Source organism: Parasteatoda tepidariorum, chromosome 5 (assembly GCF_043381705.1).
Source record: "Parasteatoda tepidariorum isolate YZ-2023 chromosome 5, CAS_Ptep_4.0, whole genome shotgun sequence".
NCBI lineage: Eukaryota > Metazoa > Arthropoda > Arachnida > Araneae > Theridiidae > Parasteatoda > Parasteatoda tepidariorum.
This window is the reverse complement of record NC_092208.1, coordinates 61815828-61827869: the sequence shown is the minus strand read 5'-3', so window position 1 is coordinate 61827869 and position 12042 is coordinate 61815828.

The window sequence follows — 12042 nt, the reverse complement described above, 5'->3', positions numbered from 1 at the left end:
GATACTGTATTTAGGGTGACAGCATTATTACCGTAAGCTGATTTGGAATTTTTTACAGTGTAGTAGCCACGTTTCCAATTGCGTCAACATAAGCGTAACAACCTAAACGCACTATTTCTCAAAAATGAGGCCAAAAACCTTGTTTTTCAAATGTCCTTTATATTTTAAATAGTGCAGTGTATTAAAGCCTATTTTCCAGTTGTAAAATGCAGCATGTAAATGTATATTTTGCTGTAAAATACCTAATTTCTTGATTGAAGTTGAGTAAATTTCTCGTATTAAAAATTACATTTCCGAGGTTTTGAAAGAAAATAAAGAGCGGCAAATACACTTGCATATACCTCACATCACTTATCAATATTCTAATATAAAATTAATTTAACTATTACATTTTAGTTAATTTGGTATTAATAGGTAAATTTACTTTAATTTCCCAACTAAACTCCTAAAATTAAAATCCTTTCAAGTAAATTGATACTGCCTAATTGCATATATTTTTGTCGGATTCATATTTTGGTAATTATGAGGGGAAATAATTGAACTACAAAAAAATGTGCAAAGAAAAAAAATTAATAAATGCAGGAAAACATTATTTTTTTACTGCATAATGACTTTGGAATGCTTACCGCAGCCCATTAAGTGAAGCCAAATACCAGTACGAATTTGCTGCAATTATTTTTACTCAATAAGAAAATTATTGTTTGAAGCTTCAAAGGAAGCTTTAATTGCGGAAAAACATTTTTGCATTTAAACTCTTCAAGTAATGATTCCAGAGTTGTGTTTTTTCAAGAAAGATTTTAAAGTTAAATGATTTCCTTCTTTTTAATTATTATACACCAATTATGAATTCCTTTTTTATTTTTTGACTATATTTTATAATAATTTTTAATATTTAGATTTCAAAAATAAATAAAATACTTAGCTAAATAATTTGCCATATCAATAAAACCTATTTTAATATAAATTTTGATTACTATTTTATCATTTTATCTTTTTATTTATTATTATTTCTTTTTATATATGAATTCTGGAAATAAAGAAAAAATACTTTTCTATCAAGTGCTTTAATTTGAATATTCTATTGTACAGAACATACCACGTACATATTTTATTATTTATATTAATGGAAAGAAGTGTTCATATGCGTGTGGGTCTTTTTTATAACACTAGAACCATTAATGCTAGAGTTCTGAAATTTGAACAGGACGTGAAATGGAAAATTTTAGCCTCTGTTCAAAAAATCGCTAAAGCTTTTAAATTTAATTGCTTGGGAAAAATTTTTTGGAAAAACAGATTTTCTCATTGCGTTAGCATTAGGTACTTTTTTTAATTGAACTGTAAACGACTCAGTTTTTTTTCCAAATATTTTTCTGTAACGTTCGGGGTTTTTGCTTGCTTATGGATACATTTAGTTAAAAAAAATGTGTGTTCATTAATATCATTTGATGCGTCAAACTCGATGTTAACCTTGATCGTAGTAGCATAAGTGTTTTACATCACCAAATTAGTATTCTTAAAGTTATCTGAAACAAATAATTTATTTTCTTGCGTAATTTAATGAATGAGACGTAATTTAAGGAACTTATTTTAAAATTATTCATTTAAAACTTAAAGCAAAAAAATATATGTACTGTGAAGCAAAATTAAAGAATGAAAGATACTTGAGATAAAAAGTGCTGTATTGATAGGTACCACACGTGTTAATGAATGTATTTATTTTCACATTAGGTGTCCTAGTATAGATATTGAGCTAAAACGGTTTTGCGGCTTCCCCAAGGGGAGAATTAACGGTGAAATTTTTTGTTTGTGCAATAGTTAATTATCATAAGCTTAACACAGGTAATAGAATTATGTCAAATTAATAAAGTTAATCTTTATTTTATTCAATGAACTTTAAATTTTTTTTTGTAGTTTGGTAACACGAATCTACGAGAAAGGTCAAAAAATAATAATCAATAAATAAAAAATAGGAATTATTTTGATTTTATATATGAAGTCGGTTCATGCCTTTTCGTTTTGTGCACGATTTCATAACGTGAACAAATACCGATGATTTAATAATTGTTTGCTTATTTTAAGCCATACGAAGAACGAGTATTCAGCTAATAACATATAAACATACTATTAATTTGTGCGAAATTGGTCGAATAGTTCCTGAGAAATCAAATTTTTAAACTAATATTTTTTAATTTTAAAATGTAATTTTTAAAAGTTCGATTCTTTTAGAACTATTCCACAGATTTCGCTCAAATATTGTATTTTGCAAAACCACAATGTCCATGCAAAACCACAATTTTTTATGTTGCAAAAATTGTATACCAGACAATTCAAAATTCCTTCGAGTAATACTAAGTCAAATTATAAGTTATTAAAAAAAAATTTAAAAAAAATATAAGTTACTAAATAAAATAATAAAAAATTATAAATATTAACTAAAAGTTATTTTTCGTATGGAATTTCCATTTGGATACACTCATTTTATAATTGTATGCAAAAAAATTTCAAATCACTTAAACTGTTCTCGAGATTTGGCGAAATACACAAAAGTAAAATTAGCGTCAAGCAGTTCAAACTTTGAACCACTCTTCTAACCAAACTATTGGGACCATATTTCTCATATTGCGGCTAACCCTTATACCTTGGGAATCAGAAATCCAAATCTGTTAGGCAAAAAAACATGTTTATTTAGAGACAGCAAATGTTTGTAATTTCTAATTTCGTAACTTAAATAAATATCTACACTACTTAATTAGCATATTTGAGGTTACCTCCTTGAACCATTAAGATCGAGTCCTAGAACTTGAAGATTCGATCATCAGTTCAAAAGTTATTCAGGGTATTCTTTTATTTTATTTTGAGCTCTGTATATAGCAATTGTCAAGTATAATTTAATTTTGAGTACTTAGTTCTTTAAAGTTAGTTTTGCGAATTTGATTTGGTGGACGGATTTAGATCTATCTCAGTTCTTCTATTACAGTTTCTATTTTCTCATGCGTCGGATAATTCTCTTTCGAATAGAAGTTCCATTAGCATTTTTCTTCACGTATTTTGATGCGGGGAAGTGTCTCTCTTAGGTTAGGTGTTTTGTTTAGGACTTGAAGTCTTGAACCTTTGAATTCTAAGCAGTAAAATTCCACGTACCTTCCATCCTCGACTTTGTTACAATAGATGCAAAGTTTTTGCTTCTTGAATAGTCTATAACGGTAGGTCTTAAGCAATCTATGTTCAGTTATATGTTGGTTCAGGTAAAAACCACCGAAACATCTTTCAATGTCTACTTGTGTTAAAATTTCTGAAGCCGGTTTGCTTTCATGTGTATTGTTCCATATCACGTTTCATTCATCGCTTGATCACTCTTTATTTTGGTCTGGATTTTCTTGACAATTTCAGTTGGTACTGATACCGTCGTAGCTTGGTAAGCTTCTTCATTTTCTTTTCAACCAACCGCTGGTACTAACCAATACCGTTCGTTGTTGTTGTAGCTAGTAGTTCCTTTCTGATAGCCTTAATTAGGGTATGATAAGATTTTCAGTTAATAGTATTTTGGAATTTAAAAAAACTCATTTATACTGAAAAAGTAGATTTAAAGTAGCTTCGAAATTACATTCATTATTTTTTAATTTTAAGGGATTAAGGTATTATGCAGTAGCAAACAGAAACAACCATACGGAGTTTCAAATATATATATATTTAGTGCCTTGGCAAACTTTTTTTCCAAACAACGTGGGAAACTCGTAAATATAAACTAACCATTTTTTACAGAAAACTATATTTCAAAATAACCTATGAAATTTTATTTTTTTTTTCATGTTAGATTATCATATTCGTTTCTGGGAAAGACATTTTTTTTTAATCTTAAAATAAGGTGTGAAACTTTTATGGTTTATTGCAGGAAAGATGCTTTTTCTTTTTGTATATGAAATACAGCTCATTTAATTAAATTAGATTAAAAGATAGTGCATATTTTAAAAAAAATGAAATCTCTTCTTTTATGATTTATTTGCTATTTGAAAATAAAAAAAGAAACAAATATATAATATATACAGATGCTATAACTATTTTGAATTATTCTGCTATAATTGTTAAAAAAATAATGAATTATTTGAACGATATGAAATGCGAGAAAACTGCAAAAACTGACAAACTACTAAAATAATCAGAAGAAAAAGCACATTTTTATTCAAACCCATTAAACCGAAATATTATAATATTTCATTCTTTAAATGAAAATAAAACGCTGACCTCTATCTGATATTTCATTTGTAACAATTTCAAAAATTCGAGGAATTTTTTTAAAAACATTTTTTTTGCTTAATAACATGTACTACACACCATTCAAGTCATTTATAATTCCGAGATATAATTAGATTCTCAATAAGGGGTCCAAATTGTCACTCTCTGTTAACAATGTTTCCAGATGGAACTGCACAATTACCATAAGGGAACCATATACGACCCCTTAAGGATACCTATAGGCTTCCCCCACCTAATCAAATTCTGCGTAGGCCTAATAAAAGTGGTATGCGTCCGTTTCTGAATGTCAGTGGGATACTGGAGGACATTAGAAACGAGGACATCCTATGTTTATGATTCGACTGTGAGTCCTTGAGCTTGGCACTGCTGGAGAGCTGGATGGACTGTAATCAACATTTATTTCCGTTATTTGTCCATGTTCGAGGAGAGGTTACCAGTGGAATAAAGCGAATCATTTAGACATCATGAAAAGTAATGTAATAATGCGCGATGGAGAAGAGAAAGTTAGAATCGCTAACTTGTTTTCTTAACAAATTGTTTTATTTTGAGATTGAAAGATGCAGAGGGAAATTATTTTTTATGCTTGTATGCTTGCTCTCTATACTTTTTAAACAGAATAGTTAGGTATCTTTGAAAATATAATGAAATATAACAATAAAGCAGTCTAAATTTTAATGTTAAATTCAGAAAATGTTTTTGGAAGTTATTTTTGTTGTGAGTTGTTTAAACAGAATTGGCCATTATTTTACACACCTAACTCCTTTCTTTCGATAAATAAAAATCTGTTCCGTAATTGTAATGAACTCATCCGTTTATATATTTTGTAAAACTTTCTAACTCAATTTGGGTGTATTCATCCTTTTCTATGTCTTTTCCCACTACGGACATAAAGGTATAGGGCTCGAACTCAAGTAGTGCTGAAGAATAATACTCTCGATCTGCACTATACGCAACTCCCTCATTCTTTAACAACTAGCATCACTACCTTATTTCACCTGATTAGCAAACAAATCACCAGCTCCTAAATACTATCAAAGCCCAACCTAACGAAAACTTTCATGGACGTAACTTTAAATTACGCGTTATGGGAGTAGCTTTAAATTATTAATATTTTACCAGAATTTTCTTTTTTTATGGCGGGCACTTGGGGATTGTCCCATTAGCCACAGAAATGCCAGAACTGCTACTCTCTTCTCGTCACCCAGTGGGCACTTGTGGCGAAGTCACGGCGGTGGAGCAGTTTCGCCCACGTCACACAACCACAAACCCGTTTATAGGGCGGGTCACATCCACACAATCACACACAAAGGAGAAAGGACATAGAACACACAGAGAGAGAAAGAAACATCCATGCCCTGAGCAGGATTCGAACCCGCGACCATCGGCTCGATAGTCAGGCATGCTAACCACTCGGCTACCTGGCCGGCTTACTAGAATTTTTTTTTTACCACACTTGTATTTTTATGGTCCTGTTAGCTTCACGGGCATAAATTTATTTTTACGGTCAATGTCTGGAATTTTTTTGCAGTTCACAAACCGTTATCTACCGTTAAACTGTTTTCGAATATGAATATCTCTCTATATATATTCGTTGATATCTATTTAATAAGAGTTCACTGAATGGTGAATTAGAATGGTTTGTGATTAGGTGAGATTAGGAAGGATGATTATGTGAACTATGAAAAAAAACTTTGCTTTAGGGACAGAGTTTTCTCTTCTCCAATTAAACGTAACAATCGGTTTTATCTGACCTTTTAATTAACAAAATATTACAAATTAAGCAAAAAATTATATTAAAATATAAATTAAAGTCTTTATAACTTTGAGCATTTTGAGCTTTGGATGAAACATAATAAAATAATAATAATAGTAAAAAGAACTTTGAAGCATATACAACATTTATGATAAGCTTCTATCTACTGCAAAAGTATAGTCAGAATATTATCATTTCCAAAACCATATTCTTTACTATAGCTAGAAAATGGTTTAAAAGTTAGTTTTCGATTTTGTTTACTTTAAAAAATACTTATATTTCTGCTTTCATCGCATGTATATTGATTTTTTTCAATTGAAGGTTCTGATCTCGTGCAATTGGAATGGATTTCATGGTATTTTGATTTTTTTTTATTTATTTTACTTACTTCCAAACAAATATGCTTATTTCCGTAACTTTCTTTTTCACTGATAGGATTCGTATTGAAAATCGATGAATAAAATCTGAAGAAAGTTTGTTTAAAAATATGTTTTATTCGAATACAGGGAGGAAGGAAGTAAAAACTACAAAAAAAAAATGTAAATGGTAGTATTTTGGCATACGTATATTTTAAATTGATATATTTCTTCCGATAGTTTTTCTGAATAATATCATGTTCCAGACTTGAAATTTAAGAGAAATAAATTCTTTAAAAAAGGAAAATATTTATCACTCTTATTAATGATCAGATTTATTAGGAGATGAAATTTTTTCAAAAGAAATATTTTCAAATGATAAATAAAAATAGCTTTTGGTTTAAAACTAAATTATGTATGTCGACCTGATTATTTCATAAAATAGTAAAACACATAGTTTTTTCCTTACTGAACGAAAATTAAATTACAAAAATTATGACCTATTAATTACAACATGCAAAACTGCAAATACAGGGATTTTAAATTTCTGCAGAGTCGAAGACCATAACATCGCTCAAATTTACTGAAACCCTAATATGTTTGTAGTTTGCATCCTGTTGGTGTAAATCTTAACCTTAAAGTAAATCTTAAAGTTGAATCAAGTTAATTACTTGAACAGCAAATATGGAAACGCGATGAAATTCTATATTTTAAACTAAACGTGCAACTGTTAAAAGATTATTTTTTAAGAAGAAAATTAGTAAGTGGTAGACACTCGAAATTTAGAAAGTTTAATTTAATTGGCACACCAATAGATGGTGGTTTGCATTCTCTGCTCTCAGTTGTCATGCTTCTTGTGATGATGTTTACCACTTTTTTGATTTAATGAGATTACATGAAGAGAATTATTATTTTTAACTTAATAAGATTTTTAATCTCATTAAGACTAAAAGTGAATTAATAAAATTGTCGAAAGCATGTACATTTTAAACAGGTTAAAAAAAGCTCTAGCTATTTTTCACAAATTGGAAATAGTCACATACTTTCACCTTTCCCCTTCCTGCTTCATAGTTAAATCACATAAGCACATTAAGCCACAAGTTTTGGTATAAAGTTTGGACACTTTGGATGCATCATTCGCAAAATTCTAGTTATCGTAAAATCCAATTTTACAGTCAAATGTTATACCGTAATTTTTACTTTAATATTTATTTAACTAGAGTGATTCAGCGTTCTTACAATAATTATTTCTGCAATAATTGGAATTCAAAATTTTTGTTCCGTAACATGTTCCGGTAAAAATGCAATTTACTGTTAAAAATGCCTACGCTCCGGTTGTTGGTACTTTTAACCTTAATTTAATTCCGATTTTTTTACAGTGCATGATAAAATCCTTTATTTTCCAGAAGCGCATGCAACATCTTTTCATTAAACATTTCATATTTTCTATATTACAAGCTTTTTTCCTTATCTATTTTATTTTACCTATTGAGTAAAATAATCTTCTATATTCTTAAAAGCCTTCGCTTACAATTTTTAATTCAAGTTAGTATGCTCCTTGTGCACATGTAGACAATATCTCAGTTAATGAAGTTGGAGAAATGTATGTTATGTAGGTTGCATGGAAGAATTTTTTTTTTATTTTTTATTGTTGATAGAAATTTTGGAATTTGGAAAAACTGGCTTAAACGCACTAAAATATTAATTGAAACTGAGTTATTTCTAGTACCTCGGCAATTGTGCACCCGGGAGTGTTTGACCCCTGATAAAGAATAATATATCTCCTTTCTTTTTCATAACGAAAAAAATATGACTACAGTAAAAAAAAAAAGCCGTAACAGAGCAATATTATCCACTTGAGGGTTCTTCATCTTCATTTTAGATATTTTTTCTTTCTTAATTAAAAATATTGGGATATACTTTCTTAATTGAATATATTGAGATACATTTTCTTAATTGGATATATTGGGTTATGTGTAAATAAATAGATATACTTATCTCTGAGTAATATACAAGTCCTTTAATGCTTGTCATAAAAGTAAAACATCTGGAAGCAAAATTACAGGAGACAAATTAATTTATTAATAACTAAACAAAATTAAGTTTTGCTTTTAAGTATTGAGAAAAAAATCAAATATAAAATTATTTTCTCATTGAAATTTGTAAAAACTGCTTTTATAAGATTATTTCTTTCCTTTGTGTGCTCAATGTTGGGAATGGCTTAAAAGACAATAGATAAATTAGTTAAGAACGGTACAAGCATGTATCCAGGTTTACGGGATGACTTAGAATCCGTTACCTACAATTTCTTCAGATCATTTGTCAGATAGAAAAAATATTTGTAGAAAAATCATGACTATCTTTACTTAAAAAAATATTTTTGATTTTAAATAAAAATAACGAGAATATATTTGGATAATTTTACAAAACTTTGTGGCAGATAATAAAGTTATTAGAGAGTGTTTTGATTTTTGGCAGGTTGGAAATTCATTTTTAATCAAAATTATAAATACAGTCTATATAATACAGTCAAAATTACTGTTTTTATATCTGAAATTTAGTAAAAATGTGAAACTGAAAGGTATATTTAAAAGAAAAAAGATGGCTTTTAGCCTTTAATCGAAAGAATAACAATGAAGCTACAGGACTGATTTACCATTTACATGGTAGGTAATTTTATGATCTTGATGGCGATGCCTTTCATCAAATAGATAGATTAGTAAAAGACCTTATCTGCTTATTGTGCTTTCTAATATGGTTTCTTGATACTGAGTTGAAAGAATTTAACTGACTATTTATTATTTCTAACCCTAATATATTTCTCTACAAGAATGGAAGGATAAGTGATATATGTTATGCTTTCAAAGGTTTACTTTTATCAAACATACTAGACTCTGGGCTTGAACTTATGTAATGGATAAAATATTAATTATGTTTATATGTATTAATCTGTATAGTTTCTTATTGAGATAGCAAAACGAAACGCATGTCCAACAAGGATATGTCTAAAAATTTTACTGAAAATAAAACCAAATACATTTTGAGTAACTGGATTTAAATGTGTTTATTTATTTTGGAGCCTTTTCAATGGTTTCTAAGTTATTTACTCTTGAACTTAAAAAGACAACAGCAAAAAATTAAATTAAATTTTTAAAAAAAAATACATTGCATATAACAGAAAGGAAATCATGGCTTTCACCACAATGTAAAAAATTCCGGATCAAAATACAATATAAAGTATTGGCAACTTTTAGTGCATCACTCGTAAAATTCATTATTCCGTAAAGTCTATTTTATAGTAAAGTATTATATAGGTGATACATTTTTTGGTTAGATATATATATATATATATATATATATATCCAAANGTGACTAAGGTGTTTCCAAACATAAATTCAAATCTTAATTGAAATAAATAAAACAGGAGGTAACCAAAATAAACATAACTACATTAATTCAAATTCAAATTGGAACAGCGCACAAGGCAGCTAAAACCAAATTCAAATCTTATAAACAAGTAATAATATAAATTTACTCAAAAAATATATAAATATAATTTAAAGAAAATTAAATAAAGTTGTGTGTTTACAGAGCAGCACTTCATCCTGTGTGTTTGCAGACAGTTTGTCCCCTGATGAAGTGCTGCTCTGTAAGCACACAACTTTATTTAATTTTCTTTTAATTATATTTGTATATTTTTTGAGTAAATTTATATTATTACTTGTATATATATATAATTATACCAGTATCCCATACAGCAAATTTCGTCCTAAAGACATCCCAAAACATTCCGAACACTCCTGGAACAGTCATATCCGTAAAGTGTCAGAAGAAAGAATTTCGTAGGATGTCACAAATAGACAGCAATATGACAGGCCTTTCAAAGGAGTGTTTTAGGAGTCTTGTAGGATCATCGTTCAGCGCATGCGTGTTAACTTCAACTTTGCCGTTAATGTTATTTCTTTTATCCAGTGACAAGAGCAATTCTGCTAGTGAAATCTAAACAATAAGGTATTTATAAGCTCAAATATCTTATTAGTTTCTTTTTTGTTTATCTTTCTTTTTTTTATAATCTATTTATATATTTGATTTATAAGTGTACTTGAACCCCGTCATTATCTTTAATATCTCANTAAACTGACCAACAAATGCAGTGCTCTACTACTGTAAAATCGCGCCATAAAACTATATCCTCGATTTACGCCTTTTTAAATACTTAGAATCTGGCAAATTGTTATGATATTATTTTAAATCAATTTTGCATGATGCAGGAAAGTGGAAAGATATTTGAATTCGCTACTCGTTTTATATGCTGCATTTTGTGTTTTATTCTGTATTTGTCTTGAATTATTATTTTCTATTTCTTGCTTGATATGTTTCATTTTTTATTTTTTGCTTGATATGTTTCATTTTGTATTTTTGCTTCAGATGTTTTATTTTCATTTAAATTTGTTGGTACTTCTCACACTAAAATGCATGCTATAAGAAGTAAGAGCAATCCATTACCATTTATGAAATCTACTATCAAACAGCATAGTTATACTTCTCTGGTAATTTTAAAACGAGTAAATATTATAAAGCACTTCGGGAAAATATACTGTACATTTTGTTGTTCCCATTGAGCTATCACTAAAATTTTTACCATGTTTTGAAAGTTTTGGTTGAGGCTCTCTGCTCTGCGCAACCAGTTTTTAATAAAATAATAATAAATAAACCCTTGTAATGTTCTTTTGAAGCATCTCTGCTGAATTTGGGGGCAAATGAATTTTTAAACACTATTTTAGACAACCTGTTTCCATTTCAAATACTTCATCCTCTAATGAATGCAAACATGGATGAATTGATAACACTAAATATTCAGTAGCAAATAACAACGGTTTTTTAAAATCTAACTATGATCAAAATTGTAAATATAATGGCATGTATATGGATCATAGCATGAAACTGTTATTCTCAAAACAAAATAATTCTCAAAAATACATTATTTACCAAAATTAAAAGCTCTTTTGCTGGAATTTAAATAACTTGAAATAAGGGTATAATATCCCAAGCTTCTAAAAAAGACTAGAGGTATCTAATATAGGTTACAAAACCTATCAAAAGGTGAAGTTTACTGATTGGCTATTGCTAAGGAACAACTAATTTATGCAAAATAGCGTTCTTGAGAACCTATCTACAGTAAAATCAAGTGTAGTGGGCGTGATAGAGCAGTTTGCTTTATTTTAAAATCACATTTTACAATAAAGCAATCTTATGAGCCCAGTACTGATGCAGCGAACAATATTTATTGGGATCTTTTTTTAATTTTGTATCAGATATGGATTCCCACATACCTACTTAGCTAATTTAAATAGAATTTTTTGTTTACTGAAAAATTGTTTGTACAAGACATACAGAACTAAATACAGACGTTTACATATGGATAAAAAAAGGAAATGAGCAATATAAATTGTTAACATTTTTAAACTATTTTTATATAGAAGCAAGAAACATGAACAAAAATAAGACAAAAAAGAAGAATGAACCACTTTGTTCAAGCAGCTGATTAACTATTTATATATATATATATATATATAACAGTCGTTGAACAGATGAGCCAATTTTTGCGGTTTGTGACTACTAATGTTTAACTCTGTAGCCTTGTAATTTTGAACCCAATCCAGAAGACAACGGAATTCC